Genomic DNA, 18,221 nt, shown 5'->3' with positions numbered 1-18,221 from the left:
GAACTTTTTTTGTACCATTATTTTCTCTCAATAACCATGTCTGGCAAGTATACAGTTTGTAGAAATTAAGAACTAAAAACTATGTGCTAATTAACCACTCATAACCATAGGAAATAATGCCAGGGTTATCTGATCATTTATAAATAAGGTATCTTTATAACGAATTAGGTTATATTTAAACATACAAACCAACAAAAATAAATCAACAGCTCCCACTCCAAACAACCACATTTCACTGTGGCTTAGTACAAAGATCTTTGGAACCAAAAATTCTTTTAAACACTCCATTAGACAGATAATAACTTAAAGTTTTTGTTTAGTTTGTGCTCATTTTGTAAAGAATAGAAAACTAAGGACCAAACAAAGGAGATCAGCAACTGAACATAAGCATCTGGAAAGAGTTTAAGAAACACTAAGAGAGAGACAGAGAGAGAAAGTCTAAGAGGGTCAGAGTGGCTTTCTTTGAACATACAAAGCCCTTGTTATGGCAAAGGGAAGGGATTTTGTTCCAGGCCAGATAGAATAATTCAGAATTCACAGGAAGAAGTTACTTGAAGATACACTTCAGATTCACAGAAGAAAGAGAAGCCTCGCAAGTAAAGGTAGCTAAAAATGAATGAGAGCAAGTCAGTGAAGCACAGATGACAGCTCCAAGCCTCTGATCAGAGGTCTGCAAATCAGTTTATAGGCCCAACCTGGCCTGCTGTTTTCTGTTCCTGTATGGCCTGAGAGCTAAAAGTAGCTCTCACATCTTTAAATAGCTGAAAACACATAATAATAATAACGACAATAACAACAACATATGAGAATTGTATAAAACTGAAATTTCAGTGCCCACATAAAGTTTTGTTGGAACACAGCCACTCATTTGCTTACATACGGTCTCGCTCTACAAAAGCCGGAGTCAAGCAGTTGCTACAGAGACTTGTTATCACTCACAAAGCCTAAACAATTTACCCTGTGGTCCTTTGCAGAAAAAGCATAAACTTTCGGTTGGCTGATACTATTAAACAGAAATATGATTTTAATGAAAAAAATTAAAGCCTGTTGGAGCTTATAAGACTGTCACATAGATGTAGTATTTACTGGTGTTACACTGGTAAAAAGCATTACAAATAACCACACCTCAGATATTTTTTTTTTAGGATTTTCAAATTTTAATTTAGAAATACATATTCAGCACATTTTATTTCAATGGACAAAAATAGAAAATCCCTGCTCTAAAGTAATTAATACTGAATAACCTCCAAGTTACAAAATGTATGATATATATGCACAATTTTGTACTGTGAAATTACAATGTAAATGTAAAGTCTTATTCTAAAATTAAAATCAGTTAGCTGTCAGACAAGTAGTAGTGTTTACTGAAATATTTCCTTCTCAAGTGGGTTACATCAGGGTTCTCCCACAGAACAGAGGCACAGAAGACTGTATCTTCACCATAACATTTTTCTGTAGAGCACAAAACTGGGTCTAGTGTTGATTAAACACAGAAGTGCATGGTTTTGGGTTTTGCCTTTTAAATATGATGAGCCCTGCTTTGAAATGCAATTTGGGGGCATGGATCCCAAGGACATCAACGTTACAAATGTTCAGTCTCAAAATTTAATTCTAAATAATCACGCATCCAGGTCACTTATAAAATACCATCAGCTGACAAATCTTTCAGTTCTAAACAGTAGACCAGAATGCCTTTCTAAAAATTCTGTGAACATTTCTCCATCATACAATTAATTTACAAACGAACATCATCAGCTTAATTGTTCATAGCAAAAAGGTCTATTATTCCAATCAGATAAAAAATAAAAAGGTTATTCTTTTGAAGAAAATTAATTACTAAATTAAAACTCAGATAAAAGCAGGCTTGTTGATAGCAACCACTGCTGCATCTGAGCTTAAACTGTGATTTCTATTCATTTTAATTTCAATTATTATTTTGTACTTTTAACCTTCAAGAGGTATGCCTTAGCAATCTATGATAGGAATAGGCTCCCAGATACAATGAAGTTCAATTCTTCAATGGGGAAAGAATGATTCACTTGCTAAGAAGAAAAATACGCTACTTTTTAAAAAATTTTCTTCTTCCACATGTTATAAAAAATAATAGCCTGACGTCTTTTTTTTTTTTTAATTTTATTATGTTATGTTAGTCACCATACAGTACATCATTCATTTTTGATGTGGTGATCCACGATCCATTGTTTTCGTATAACACCCACTGCTCCATGCAGTACGTGCCCTTCTTAATACCCATCACCAGGCAAACCAATGCCCCCTCCCCCCTCCCCTCTAAAACCCTGTTTGTTTCTCAGAGTCCATAGTCTCTCATGGTTCATCTCTCCCTCCGATTCCCCCCCCTTCATTTTTCCCTTCCTTCTCCTAATGTCCTCCATGCTATTCCTTATGTTCCACAAATAAGTGAAACCATATGATAATTGACTTCCTCTGCTTGACTCATTTCACTTAGCATAATCTCCTCCAGTCCCATCCATGTTGATGTAAAAGTTGGGTATTCATCCTTTCTGATGGCTGAGTAATATTCCATCGTATATATGGACCATATCTTCTTTATCCATTCATCTGTTGAAGGGCATCTCGGCTCTTTCCACAGTTTGGCTATTGCGGACATTGCTGCTATGAACATTGGGGTGCATATGGCCCTTCTTTTCACTAAATCTGTGTCTGTGGGATAAATACCCAGGAGTGCAATTGCTGGGTCATAGGGTAGCTCTATTTTTAACTGTTTGAGGAACCTCCACACTGTTTTCCAAAGGTAACAGTCAACAAAACAAAGAGGCAACCCAAAGAATGGGAGAAGATATTTGCAAATGACACTACAGATAAAGGGCTGGTATCCAAGATCTATAAAGAACTTCTCAATCTCAACACCCAAAAAACAAATAATCAAGTCAAAAAATGGGCAGAAGATATGAAAAGACACTTCTCTGAAGAAGACATACAAATGGCTAACAGACACATGAAAAAATGTTCATCATCATTAGCCATCAGGGAAATTCAAATCAAAACCACACTGAGATACCACCTTACCCTAGTTAGAATGGCAAAAATGGACAGGGAAAGAAACAACAAATGTTGGAGAGGTTGTGGAGAAAGGGGAACCCTCCTACAGTGAAGTCTTTTTCCAGAGCAGAATCTAACTGCATTAGCTCTGTATATGGATATATTTAAAGATACAGTGTTCTAAGCTCAATATGCTACTCACTCTGATAAGTGCTTGCATTTGATTCATTTATAATTCACACTAAATGTTTTAGGAATTATTGCCTCAAATAAATAGGTGAGAAAACTGAATCTAATAAAGTTTAAGCATCACATAGTAAATGGCAGAAGATAGAACTGAAACACAGATATATCTGGTTGCAGAGGCTCAATTCTTACAAACAAGAAACAAAAACGAACCAAACAACAACAAAACATGTTATATATCTCTATGCATCCATGATCAGAATTTGCTTACACTGTGTGCATGCACACATGCGCACTCGTACACACACACACACACATTTCCACTGCCACCACACCTGGACAGAGCTCAAATTCTGGGATGTCCTTGTCTCACATAGCATTAGGATGGTAAATAACTGACACACCATCCAGTTTCATTTGCTAATTTTCAGCATTTGCACCATCAGATTTTTGTGGTATTGGAATCTCCTCCACGCTATACGTCTTTTATATTTTCTTACATCGATGGTTTTCCCTCACAACTGTAATTAAAATTAAATTTTATATTAAAAGTATGAGAATCAAGATCAAGCATTTTCTCTAAGGCACATTAGAATAAGCCCATGAGTATTCGTTTAAATCATTTTCATACCTTGTGAAACTCTGAGCAAACAGAACTTTGTGTTCACTTTTTTTACATAAGGACTAAAATAAAAAAATATGTATATATGTGACTTCTCCTGCAAACTTGTTCCAAATTTGTTTTGCCTTTACCATTTCCTGGACCATCTGTTACTTGGAGGGTATGGTACAGATTTAGTTTTGTTTCAGAAAATCTATAAGGAATAGCATCTTTATGGTGTTTTTTAAAAAAGTAACAATTTGGGGGCGCCTGGGTGGCTCAGTTGGTTAAGCGACTGCCTTCGGCTCAGGTCATGATCCTGGAGTCCCGGGATCGAGTCCCGCGTCGGACTCCCTGCTCGGCAGGGAGTCTGCTTCTCCCTCTGACCCTCCTCCCTCTCATGCTCTCTGTCTCTCATTCTCTCTGTCTCAAATAAATAAATAAAATCTTTAAAAATAAATAAATAAAAAATAAAAAAGTAACAATTTTGTTTAGCAAATTTTAATTCATATGAAATCGAACATAAATTTAAGAGCTTTTGGAATTCATTATTTGAAATTCACTCAGACTACCACTGTTGATCAGATTGTTGCTATAAGATAGGTACTTATAATAAGTATTAATACATTTATTCAGGAAAAAAAGTATCATCATCTCAAGTTTTATTAGAAATTTGTGAGTCACAGGGGTGGCTCAGTTGGTTAAGCATCTGCCTTTGGCTCAGGTCATGGATCCAGGGTGCAGGGATGAAGCCCAGAGTGGGAACCCTGCTCAGCAGGGAGCCTGCTTTTCCCTCTCCCTCTGCCCCTCCCCGTTTGTGTTCTTTCGCTCACTCACTCGCTCACTCTCAAATAAATGGATAAAATCCATTTTAAAAGAGAGAAAAAAAAATGTGAGTCATTAATAACAAAGAACACATTAACAAACAGGATGAAAGCAGCACTTTTCATTTGCTGTTAAAGACATGGTGTTACTCCACTCACTGTTCTAGAGCCAATGAATATCCCAGGAAACAGACTCACCAGCTCCCAGAAACAGGGGTCCTGGTGGATGCACAGTGGCTCGGTACCAGACCAAAAAAGAAGGATGCTAGTTACTGATACTTAAAAAAGACCCCCATGTCTCCTACGGCTAGCACTTCTGAGATCCTCACATGTGTGTGTCACTGTGTACGCACACTGTATATGTTCGTGTGTTGACTCTCCCCAACAGTGAGCGGCAAGACAGCAGGATGGAAAACAGCATGAGGATAAGGACAACGGGTTCCGGAGCCAGGCTGCGCGCCTTTGCCCTCCCCCTTGCCAAGCTGGGCACTTTACTTAACCATTCTGTGCCTCAGGCTTCTCTTCTCTAAAATGAAAAGAACACTGTCCACTTCATAGACCGGTATAGAGGAGTAGACTAATTAGTATTTCTATAGCGTTAAAACAGCGTCTGACACCCAGGAAGCAGTATATTTATATCAGTATCATGTCAAAAAAAATTTTTTTTTAAGTTTTGATTAGTCTCATTTTATAGAGAAGGAAGCTAAGACTTAAATTTATTATTTTTGGGGGAGTTACAATTACAAATGTTGGTGTAGTTGTAAGTAAGCTCTCTAAACAAGACAGTAATAAAGTAAGTCTTAAAACGTGGAATCATAAATATACACATACGAGACAACTGAAAAGAAGTGTGTCTTAGCATTATGCTAATGGGCACTTGAAGCTTAGAAAAATAATGTCCAGTGTCCAGTGACAACATTAGATGTGAAAAAAAATTCCTGTGAACAAACAACTTAGAGGTGACGATGATTTGTTCTGAAGAAATGTATGAGATGACTCAGTTATGACAAAGACACCGATGCTAAAGCTGCATGTGAAGAAATTAGAACAAAAGTATTTCCAAAAAGTGAGGGTGGAAAATAAACTTCCTAAATTATATATGTATGTAATTTTAAAAACACATAGTAATTATGTAAATATTATACATATATTTACTTACAGAACTAAAAGTTTTTACATGCAAGTTAGTTAAAAGGAACTCTTAATTATCTTGCTGAAAAAATGGGGAACCACCCTATATTTGGGGTCATATTCTGCTCAGGCACACATGTACCATGCCCTCTATGAGCCTGAGAAAGGGTTTAGAGCCCAAGCCCAAGAGTGTCTGACTTACAGACTCACCCTCAGGGGGGCAGATAGCACAATGGACAGAGCAGGGATTCGGAAGTCAGACCATCGGGTTCAACCTCATTTCTGCTCACTGAATGCCAGACCTTCAACAATTTAGCCTGTCTCAGTTCTCTTACTTATTAAATGGGACTAATAAAAGTATCTACCTCATAGGGTTCTGGTGACGATTATGTGTAAATACGTTATCATTTAAAGAAGCGCTTGACACATAGTTAGCACCCAGTAAGTAACTCCTGTTTCTTCTTCCGTCAGTGAGCCCAGCTCTCTAAATATCAGCTTGGGTTGTTGTTTAATTCTGTAAGCATTAACTATTATAACATGATTAAAAATTGGTTTTGTTTATGAACAAATATCCTCCTCCCCCATATAAATCCAGTCATGAAATATCAGTGGTGAGAAATTTGGGAATTTGGCAGGGTAGCTGATTATATTTCTTGTTAGTATCAGGGTCAACAATTTTTAAGCTAATTTAAGCCAACTTTGAGCTATATAATAAATCAGTCTTATTCTTTCATAGTTAAGGTCTGCTTTCTCCTCCCCAAATTGTGTGTGTGTGTGTGTGTGTTTTAACTAGATTATTCAATAGATATGGTTCTGAAAAAAAATGGTAATGGTTCGTTAAATGTTTGTGAAGTATTTCCAAAAATTAGATATGATTCCAAGCAAGGACTTCCCATGGTGACTAATTTTGAGAAGACTGATACAACCTGAAGTACATATTTTCCAAAGTATTTGTGTTTTAAAAATATACCATTTTGACGTAATTTTACACTTAATGGTTATTTGATATTACTTTATATTAGATAACTCCAGTTATTAAATCATAACAATCAAAACTTTTCAACTGTATATTCTAAAAGGAAACATATATTTTTACAAAGTTTTTAACCTAAAACCAACATCTTTGAAACCATATTCCAGCTTCTGGTCTTAATTTTTTTTCATAACTAGATTGTTTTATAATACTTTCGCTTACATTTCTCTACCTTATAATTGTTAGAAAAACTTGTTTTGTATGCAAATGTAACATGTTAATGAAGCATATTCTATCTACACTGTCTTTCTAATGGTATTATTTTTAAAGTAAAGCTCTTGAGGTGGTTGCACTGATATAACAAGAAGAAACAGATGTTTCTCTTATTAGAGACAAGAAGAAGAGACTAGTTTAATGAATATTGAAAAAAATAAAGTATTTAAAATACAGTAACAAACCAAGATGCAACATCTGTTTGAAAATGCTTCAAATAAAATTACAGTGACTGGAATTTCAAGTCTTTTGCTCAGTAGTCAATCTTGAGAGAAAAGTTTCCTAGGATATGAATCCATCTTTAGGCAGTTACAGTGTTCTGATGTGCTATGGACAGATCTCAAAAGTTATCAATTATCCATTCATGTAATAAAAAGGAAAAGGAGAATATATCTCTTTATAAATATGCCATGCACTATTTCTTATATTATCTATAAATTCCATATCATAAGGAACTTGATCTCATTTAATCTCGCTCACTTTTATGTGACAATACAAACCACATTATAAATATGATCACTTGTGGTCACACAGAACATGTAATAAGGTGCTTGGGCAGGCAAAAAATTCTTTTTGTCAGCTGAAGAAACTGCCAAATGCTTTCCTCCAGGTACAGACAAAAAGTCACTTTAAAACATGTCTTTGTCTTGAAAGAGCCACTTGAATGGAATCTTTAAGATAGATAAATACATAGAGGGAAGCATATTGCATGACTTTTTTTTATTAGTGTTGCTAGTCATCAGGGAAATTAAAACCATAATGACGTACAATTTTCCACCCACTTCAGGGGCTCAAAACTAAAAGAACTAGCTAAGATTAGGATCAATCTGAACTCACACACTGTCAATGAGATGTAAACTTGTATAACCACTTGGAAAAATCCTTTGGCAGCTCAATTTTGTTTTTTCTCTAATAATGTTAAACATATGTTAATCCTATCACCCAACAATTCCCCTCCTAAATATTTACTCACCCTAATCAAAATACATGTTGCAAAAATATTTGCACAGGAATGTTTTGGCAGCTTTATTTATTACAGGCCTAAACTGAAAATAACTGTATATCCACACAGTGTATATTCATACAAAGAAATGTTGCTAAGTAATAAAAAAAGAATGAACTAGTGGTACAAACAACATTTTTTGCCTGAAAGAACGTAGACACAAAAAATAACACTGAATGAATCCTCACGTATGAAATTCCTGAAAAGCAAAACTAACCTACACTGACAGAAATCAGGCCAGGTGGTTGGGCTGCCTATGAGAGAGAGGCACAGGTGGGAATGGACAGGGGAGTGGCAGAAGGAAACTCTCTGAGGTGACGAACATGTTTCCTATCTCGACTGGAGGCTGGGCACGCTACGTATGTGTATTTATCAGAATCCACTGAACAGTACACATTTAAGATCTGTGCATTTTACACACAGCCGATTCTCGTTCGTGGAATCTGTATTTGTGAGAACATCTACTTGCTAATATTTATTTGTAATCCCAAGCCGATATATATATTTTCATGATCATTCACAGACTCAAACATGCATGCATTGGGTGAAAATTTGAGCCATTTGGCACAAGTTCCCAGATGAAGTCAAAAAAGGCAGCATTCTGCCTCCTTGTTTCAGCTCTCATCCTGTTACCAAGTGTTCTTTCCACTGCATATTTAATACCATGTTTCTCCCATTTTTGTTATTTTTTGTTGATTTTGTTATTTAAAATGGTCCCTGATGGTACAATATGTGATGAGGATGAAAGGTACACTTATCGTGATGAGCTTTTCAGCAAAACTGCTGAATCACTATATTGTATGCACACACATAAATCAACCAATCAATAAAAATAAAAAGGTCCCTGAAGGCAGTGCTGAAGTGCTGTTTACTGCTCCTAATTTCAAGAAAGCTGTGATGTGTCTTACAAAGAAAAAGGATTTATGTTAAATAAGCTTCTTTCAGGTACAGGTTATAACACTGCGGGCTGTGAGTTCAATGTTAATGAATTAATCATATGTATCAAACAAGAGAACTTTAAACAGAAACACACAAAAAGCAAGATTCTGTACTGATCAGTTGACGCCAATGTTGTGACCAGAGGCTTGTAGGAACCTAGCCCTATATTTCTTGTAGGAGCAATAGTTCAGTATTCACTAATTCAGTGTTTGCAATGACTACAGGGAACATAACTACCATAAATAATAAAAAAAACAACTGCATGTAATTTTTACTTCAAAAATATGAAGAACATTTTTAAAAGAATTGAAGTAATAGTGATACTCATTTTTAAATTCAACTGAATTTTATTTGAGGCCTGTTTTTTGCTTTGTTTTCTGAATTATCAAACAATTAGAAACCCAATGTATAACATGCCATTATTTCATATTAAACAAATAAAACCCAATTAGGCTCTGTATTAATATGTTAAGCTTTCAGAGGCCAACATTTAGGATGTTAAAAAAATTAAGTAACTACCCCAGGACTACATTTTCATATAAAAATCTCTAATAATTGTCTTAGCCATTACTGATTCCCAGCCAAAAGTCAAATACCACTGTACTTCAAAATCTCTTATTCAAAGTTTTATGATTATCCTATGGTCACGTTTCTCTTGAGATAATCTCCCAAAGAACATTTTTTGTAGGAATATGGTTATGTAAATACCTAACTTCAAAAAATCTTATCAATCCAGGACTCTAGTTTATGCACTAATTCTGAAAGATTCATTCATTCATTCATTCATTCATTCATTCATTCATTTCAGTCTTTGAACCTGCCTTGAATAATATAAAATGTAATACAAGTTGCACTGAAGAAGTTATTGCTAATTTCAAAGAGGGTTTCAAGTCATAATATTTCTGATTCAGGTGCACACAGAGATAAGACCAAAGATATAGTGTGATACTACACTTAAGAGTCCAGGTGTCGGGGCGCCTGGGTGGCTCAGTTGGTTAAGCGACTGCCTTCGGCTCAGGTCATGACCCCAGAGTCCTGGGATCGAGTCCCGCGTCAGGCTCCCTGCTCGACAGGGAGTCTGCTTCTCCCTCTGACCCTCCCCCCTCTCATGTACTCTCTCTCTCATTCTCACTCTCTCAAATAAATAAATAAATCTTTAAAAAAAAAAAAGAGTCCAGGTGTCACTCACACATGGATTCAAATGTTAACTACACTGTTCAATTCATCTATAAATATATACAGTACGTACTATTTCCCAGGCACTACGTTAGCATTGAAGATGCAGAGGTAAGTAAGTCGGAAGTGATCTTTGCTGTAGAAATCCAGCTATCTTATTTTGAGGCAATTACTATGCCTCTCTGCAACTTGGTTTCCTGACTTTTAGAGGAAGCTGTAGCACTCTCTCAGAGAGTTGTTATAAATAATTCATGAGCCATAGTGTGTATGAGCCACCTGACACTATCAATAGCTAGTAGCAGTTTTTATTTTATCATTATTATTTTTGTTATACATATACAAAGACAAATACATGTATGTATAAAGAGAAAGTATATCCAAGGTTTTACAAAAGGCATATATCACATTTTGTGGGTTGTATGTGTATCTGCATAGGGCAGATAAAGACAATATTGAGGAATGGCACCTTACATGAGTTTTGAGTTATAAATAAAAGGTTTTTATAAATGTTTTTCATCTATAAAACAAGATGTGCTGAAGAAAACACAGAAACTCAAAAAGTATACTGGAGGGAAAAAAAGATTCATATCACTAAGAGACATCACACTTAATATCTGGTGTATTTTATTCTAGTTTTTACCATTAAAAAAATGCAAACCTTGTAGATTACTTTGATGCTATAGTTGAAGAATGGAGAAAAGTATAAAAGAGACAAGCAGGAACAATCATCATCCCCTCAATTCTCTGATTTCCCTTGATTGGGGGAAATTTGGCAGTCTTGTCTTCTCAGCCTAACTTTTCAGAATTTAAGGAGAATAACATGGAGATTTACCCCTACCAGCTCAAGCTCTCCTAGAGTTCCACTCCAAAGAGTTATGTTCATTCTTTCACTCATTTATAGTTCTTCTGCTGCATGAATGGCATTGTTTTAGGCACCAGGATCTAACAGTGAAGAAGACAGACAAGGTCCTGCCCTCAGGAAGCTTACATTCTTGTGTGCAGAGACAGATCATAGGCAATAACTAACAATTTATAGTACAATTTCAGGTATGATAAATACTATAACAGAAATAAAACAGATGTCATGATGGAGAGACTGCAGGACTTGATAAGATTTTTTTTGACAAGGAGAGAACCCTCTGAGGAGAAGACAGTAAAGCTGAAACCTGAAGGACAAGAGGCCAGTCACGTGGAGATTTCATGCAAAACATTCTTGGTGTGTTAGAGTCCCAGACGCTAAGATGACTACAGTGGTTAGCGTTCAGAGATTAAGAGGGCAGGATTGAGGAAATGAGAACAAATAGATAGGCAGAGGTATGATAAGTAAGGGCCTTGCGAGCTGTAATTAGAACATTAAATATTAAGTGTGATAGAAAACCTTTGTTATGTCTTATGTGGAAAGTGCCATGATGCTGTTTCCATTTTAAGGATATACTCTAGCTACTGTAAGGTGAATGGATGTAAGGAGGCAAGACTGGAAGCAGGGAGACCTATTAGAAAGCTGTTAACAGTAGTTAGGACAAGAGATTATGGAGACATGGACAGAGGTTAGCACTGGAGAAAAGTGGCTAGATTTGTCACATGTTTTGGAGATACCATTGGCAGACCTTACGCATTAATTGGTTATTGAAAGTTTGAGAAAGACGAAGATTTGTGACTGAAGCATTTGAGTGGAAATGAATGTCATTTAAATAATGGGATTCTGGGGAAGGGAGGCAATGTTGGGTACATTCATTAGATATGTAAATAGAGAAGTCAGGCAAGTACTTGCCTATCTGTGTCTGGAGCTTAAGAGAGAAGTAAGGTCTGGACATAGAAATCTAATGTCATAAGCGTAAGGCATGAGACTGGATAAGCCTACCTAGGGAGAACACAGAGATGAAGAGGAGACTTTAGTGTGAGTCTTGGCATGCTCTAAACTCAGAAGTTGGAAAGAAGAGAGGCCAAGAAATAAGACTGAGAAAGAGTAGTCAGTAAAATAGGAAAGAAATCAGGAGAATGTGCTGTTAAGGGAGAGACTGTTTCAAGAAGAAGGGAAGCTTCAAGGAGAAGATGCCTGTGAGGTATCAAGTAAAGTGACGACAGAAGTGGACACTAGATTTGGGAGTCACGGAGTTCAATGGTAACTGGAGTGGGCTGAGGAGGGCACGGCAGGTGAGGAGTGCAAAGAGGAAAGAAAGAGAGTCCTTGAATAGTTGGACTACACAGGAGAATTTTGAGTAATAGTCTATGCTGAAAATCTGAAAAACATTATGAATCCTGTCCTAAGAAAAATCTTTATTCATATATCCAAAATTTGTTTATAATTTCAGGGGTTTACCTCCTCTTTCAGGTTCAGAACCTGGTTTATATAATCCATCATCTTTTAATTGCATCACTGACTTTACTGGGCAATAAAAATACTATCAATTCATTTATGTTTTTCGGATTCATTACTTTTCTTACATTCCATTTTTTCCATTTAATGGCTTATTGGTTATATCTTCTGTTCCTTAATTTTTAAAATAAATATGCCAGTTAATTGGTTTTAAACTTAAATATTCATTATTATTGTTTATAGTCACTGTTTTGTATTTGTCTTAAATAGATAGTTATGGTTGGGAAATGATTCGGAAACCATCTGGGGAAAATGAGTTATTCTCACATGTTGTTATTACAATTTATTTCTTAAATCTAAATTGACTAAGTTTTATTTAGTCCTTTATCTTTGTTCTGCATATGTTTCAGATAAAATGAAATATCCTACAATTTTCTCTAAAGGCACACAATCATCCTTGTTTATAGGAAACTGACACTGTCCAAATGGCAAGGACATTCAAATCAATTATTCTTTTTCCAAGGGCATTCCTATCAGAAACACTGTACTTGATAAAAAAAATAAATAAATATTATGATTCCTGGCCTCAAGAAGGTTGCCTTATTGTGCCAGCTAATGAGATTTAAATATCTTTACATGTATTTTTTAAATTTCTATGAATCGTTTCCCTGTGTTTTATAAACTAGAGTTGCATGGCACAATAAACAAATAAGAAATAAGTAGGGAAGGCAGATTGTAGCTGAGATGATTTTGGTACCTAGCTGGGGATCTTTGTTAAACAAGAGGTAATCCCAAGTGTAGACATCCTCTTGTTTTCATAGTCTAACTGTAACATGTTCTTCAAAGTCTGTTGATTCCTGTCTTCCTTGGTGGCACAGCCCTGCTAGAGAGGTATTATAATGATTACAGAGTGCCTCATCTCTTCCTTATCCCAAAGGCATACAGTTCCTGTCCTTGTGCACATTAAGGAGAAAATATTGCTACATGATGCTATTGGTTAATTATTGTCTATTCCATCACATCAGCATTATAGAAGTAATGCAAAAAAAATATCTGAGAGAAAGAATAATAGGAACCCATGAATGAAGATAATAATGGCAATTTAGCTTAAGTTAATCTCTGAATCCATTTTCTCATTTTACCCCTAAATTTTGATAATAAAACAAATGAAAAGCTTAAAATTAACATTGCCAGAATTTAAGGTTGGTTTTCTCTACAACTAGATATATCACAAAATTCCCTCTTTCCTTCTAAATATTTTTCCATGTCTTGGCTTTATAATAATCAAACAGAATGGTGAATTTAAGTGGCTTTGATTAAAATAAAGCCTTTCTATATCTGTGTATGCTGGATAACTGCAGGGAGAGAACCACTTTTAAGTTAGAGAGGTTATCCAGCCACACAGAGGCTCAGAAATTCCTGAGTTCAGAGAATAATCATGATCAGAGTCCTGGCATGAAATAGACATCTTAAAATATTATGTTCAGGAACAATCTTTTATAAGTTGAATATAAATCATTATTTTTAAATTGCATCATAAAATGCATAATAAAACCATAGTTTCTCATGTCAAGTAATTCTGCATTAACCCCCTTTAACTGTTTTTATACTTGCCACTGAATAAGTTTCCATCCTTTACTCAAAGACTAGATAATGTATCTCAGCCATAGACACAGGCAAAAATGCAGTCCCTACCCTTACAAGGAGTTATTTTTCTGCCAACCTCTCTACTACTTGTTTTACTACATGATTCCTATCATGAGAGAGATAGCCTCTGTGCATTTCAGCTCAACGGCGTTTCCTCCAACTGGACTACTAATGAGCATTGAACCACGAAGGGCACATCTCCAGATATTTATGAACTAGTCTCTTCTGCAATTTTCAATTCAACAACAATCCTTTTTAAGTGTCAGCTGCCTTTTGGTAATTTTTCTCATTCTTAGTGGCAAAATAGGAGTGGGAAAGTGCTACAGGTGAGTGCATTAAAATAATATTTATATAACTAAAATTTCACATATATTTAGGTTATGAATTTATTCAATTTATCCCTTTTGTGAATTTTAATCTGTATGTAATAGGCATCAGAGAAGATTAAAAATTAAAACTAATATGTTAAAAATAATATTTTTATCAAAGCATAAATTTTTTAAAGCCACTGGATTTAATTTTTAGTATGTTTTCGGGACTAGTATTACGTACATAACACCAGTGTGTGGGCACTTGTATATATGTGTGCACAGATATGTGATATCTGCTACAAGATACATAGGATTTTAGTGCAGTGTGATGCATTAAAAGAGAGCCAGGTTCGAATTTGGATAGCATGATAGCATAAACACTATTATTACGTGAGCAAATAACTGTAGGTCTCTGGCCCAGAAATTATCAGTAAAATGAATGATTCATACCAGGGGATTACATGATTCCTCTCAGCTCTAGACACTTAATCTAAGACTGAAATACATTCAGGGATACATGGATATAGAGGGAGTAGAGAAACCAGTCATAATGTATCTATTTGAAAAACAAACAATGCTATAAAGATGATACACAGAGCACATTAATAAAATACATACTTCTAAAAGTAAGTTGCATATTTTAGCCCAAAAATCTGTACTTGCTCTGCTGGGTAACTCTAAACATTAAACACAATGGTCATAGAATACCCAAAGTAGATAAAAAGACTTCACCTGAGATAAAAAGAGAAGAATCCATGCTGAAAATAGGGAGATAGTCATCTGATTTTTGTACTTTAGATAGAATTTTATACTACAGATAGAAGGTGGGAATTTACAGGTAGCTTCATGGAATCTTGGAGTAAAAGGACAAAGGACCAACCTGGGAGGTAGAACATGTGCCATAGAAAGAACTATGATCTTTTACTAGTTCAAATCTGAGAGGGAAATCTTTGCCATTTCTGTGATTTAACATAAGAAGTTGGAGTCACAGAAAGTACTGGAAAATTGAAGATAGAGGTTAGGTTTTTAGCAGGAGTATTTGTTCCTTATTGCAGAAATTCTCTAGAATACTGATGATGGGTTAGGAAGATGTCACTCAGTGGTATCCCAAAAAGGGAATTATCTTAGGGAATTTATGGTAGATTAAATGCCTTAGAGCACTAAAATTCTATGATATAGATGAGCATTTCTCATTTTCTTACTAACAGGGCATGCCCTAGCTAAAGATAGTGTAGTGAAATCCATACATAGATTTTCATTCTTATAGCACAACTGTATATTTTTAGTATTTATTGAACATTGCTCAGCATTGGTTACTAGATAGTCAACCCTCTGTTAAAATCAATTACTAAATTTGGAAGCAATCTGGGTGTTGGTCTTGATGTGAGTTGGTTACATAGGAGTGTATTCAGTTTTAAAAAAATGCATTGAGCTGTTCATTCATGATCTGTGCATTTTCTATATGTACAGTATATTTCAATAAAAGTTAAAAATAAGAAATGATTCTATATAATGTGTAACCTAATTGAAATATCTTAAAAATGTAGAAAATATACTGAAGCCACTTTTATCTTTAGTGCCATTATACAGATGTGTAAAGAAGCCATCAAAAACTTATGAAGTATGCACACAGTTGCAGAATATTAAAACAATAGTAATTAAGAAAAAAATCTGATAGCTATCAATGCCACTAATTTAGCATGAATTATGGTGCATAAGAAAAAAAGATATTACTGGGTTCTATGAGAAGCTGTACAAAGACTTCATACAGATTCTGAGGGGGATTTCAGGACACTTCAAGAGCTTTAAAAGTAATGACACTTTTTAAATTATGTTTCATTTCATTTCTACACTTGAAGGCTTTCCTTTCTTTAATTAACTTATCAACTATAATTACAGCCCTTTCATGTCCCACAGATAACAGGGACTATAAACTGTTTTAATTCATAGAGGAAAAAAACCCAAAGAAACCAAAAACAAAGAAAATTTCTGATATAAAAATATTTCATTTTTTTTCTTTTGCTTTCTCTCGAAGTTGTACATAATCTATCATCTTCTCTTTATTTAAAATTTTTCTCTTAGGCTTCCTTTGTTCCCATTTTTCTTGAGCTCAGCATGTCTATATCTCTTAGAAAGGTATAAACAGGTGATTCAAATATCCAAATGTTCAGATCTTGCATGTTCACTATCACCATCGTCCATTTAGTTGGAAGGTTCTCAATCTTTTTTCTGCTCTCAAATATCTGAAGAGAATAATTTCATCAGAAACCATGGCTCACAACGGGAGTGATTCTCCATGACAGGTCAAGACCTTCAGTGGCCAGGGTTATACATTTGAAAAAGCATACATCACTTGAGAAAGGAAATTCGTGTGGCTGGTAACTGATTTATATAGAATATATAATAATCCATATTATATATCGATAGATATCTAGTATGTATTCTACATACTCTATTCTCTTTAGAGAATATATTCTAAGACTAACAGCTAAAGCCAGTGCCCCCTTTGTATCTAGCTCAATTTTTAACAAGTGCACTAAGTATTCACACCCACTCACAAAGACTCAAAGTAAAGCCACAGTCTCTGAAAAACTCGGAGGAATAAGAAGGCACAGGTTTCAGGAAGAAGAAGGTGAAACAGTAAGCCAGCATTAGCTGATTAAGTAGTTCTTGGTAGACTTTGAAGTAGCTCTAAAGGAGACTTTGGCCTCTAACCTCTCTCCCTTTGAAAGAAGGGGTCCTGTCCTTCCTTCAACAGAGATTTCATGGGAGGACATCTGTGTCCGCAGGTTTAGAGGGTGGTGAACTCCAACTGCCAGTAGCCAAGCTGCCAATGATCACACAGGTCAGAGCCAAGAGAAGGAACTCTCGGTCAATTCACTAGAAACCAGCTCTTCAAAAATAATTATCGAGAGAATCAATTGGTGAATGACTAATTCACCAAATTAATCAAATTTACCAATTTATCAGGTAATTGTGTTAAGAAATGGTCTTCTTCAATATATTCTATGATTATGACTATGTTATTCTTATGAATATATTCATGAATATATTTAGGTTAAATATATTCAATAAATGTGAATATATTAGTAGTATCTTAATGATTGTTCAATTTATCAAAAGCTAAGGGTCACGGGTTTAATCTTTTAATGAATATATTCATGAAGAACATATTCATGAGGAATATAGTTATGAACTAAATCATCCCATGAATATAGCAAAAGAGCATATATTCAGTGAGTTCCTTCATTCATTTATTTAATACTGTGCACCATGCAATGTCCTAGACACTAGGGCTATATCCAAATCAAAATTTCTGACCTCAGGGCGCCTGGGTGGCTCAGTTGGTTAAGCGACTGCCTTCGGCTCAGGTCATGATCCTGGAGTCCCGGGATCGAGTCCCGCATCGGGCTCCCTGCTCAGCGGGGAGTCTGCTTCTCACTCTGACCCTCCCCCCTCTCATGCTCTCTCTATCTCATTCTCTCTCTCAAATAAATAAATAAAATCTTTAAAAAAAAAATTTCTGACCTCATAGAGCATAGATTCTTATTTATTGTCTTTAAATAAGAATAATCTTTAAAATAAGATTTTGGCAAATATATTTGTAATTTTGGTGAATTCATCTGTGTCCAAGGGAAATATTCATTGGGGACTGCCTACAGGGAATGCTTGTGATTTGTTAAAAAAATCTTGCAGTAGATGTTTATTATATTGGTCTTTATCAGCTTTTATTTGTTGTGAACTTTGAAAAAAGTTACACATAAACATTTTAACACAAATAACTAGTTACTTGGATTAACCAGAACTACTTCCCATTTT

At 35.3% G+C, this 18,221-nt stretch overlaps 1 protein-coding gene across 1 annotated transcript in view; it reads right to left on the bottom strand.

Moving 5' to 3' along the window:
* The window catches only part of CNTNAP2 (contactin associated protein 2), a 1,342,199-nt gene that overhangs the window by 878,516 nt on the left and 445,462 nt on the right, over positions 1 to 18,221 (bottom strand). The gene's annotated exons all lie outside the window — the stretch shown is intronic.

The sequence above is a fragment of the Neomonachus schauinslandi genome, chromosome 12 (genome assembly GCF_002201575.2).
Source record: "Neomonachus schauinslandi chromosome 12, ASM220157v2, whole genome shotgun sequence".
Lineage (NCBI taxonomy): Eukaryota > Metazoa > Chordata > Mammalia > Carnivora > Phocidae > Neomonachus > Neomonachus schauinslandi.
The sequence above is the reverse complement of the archived record's forward strand: the minus strand, read 5'-3'. Positions and strand labels throughout refer to the sequence as shown.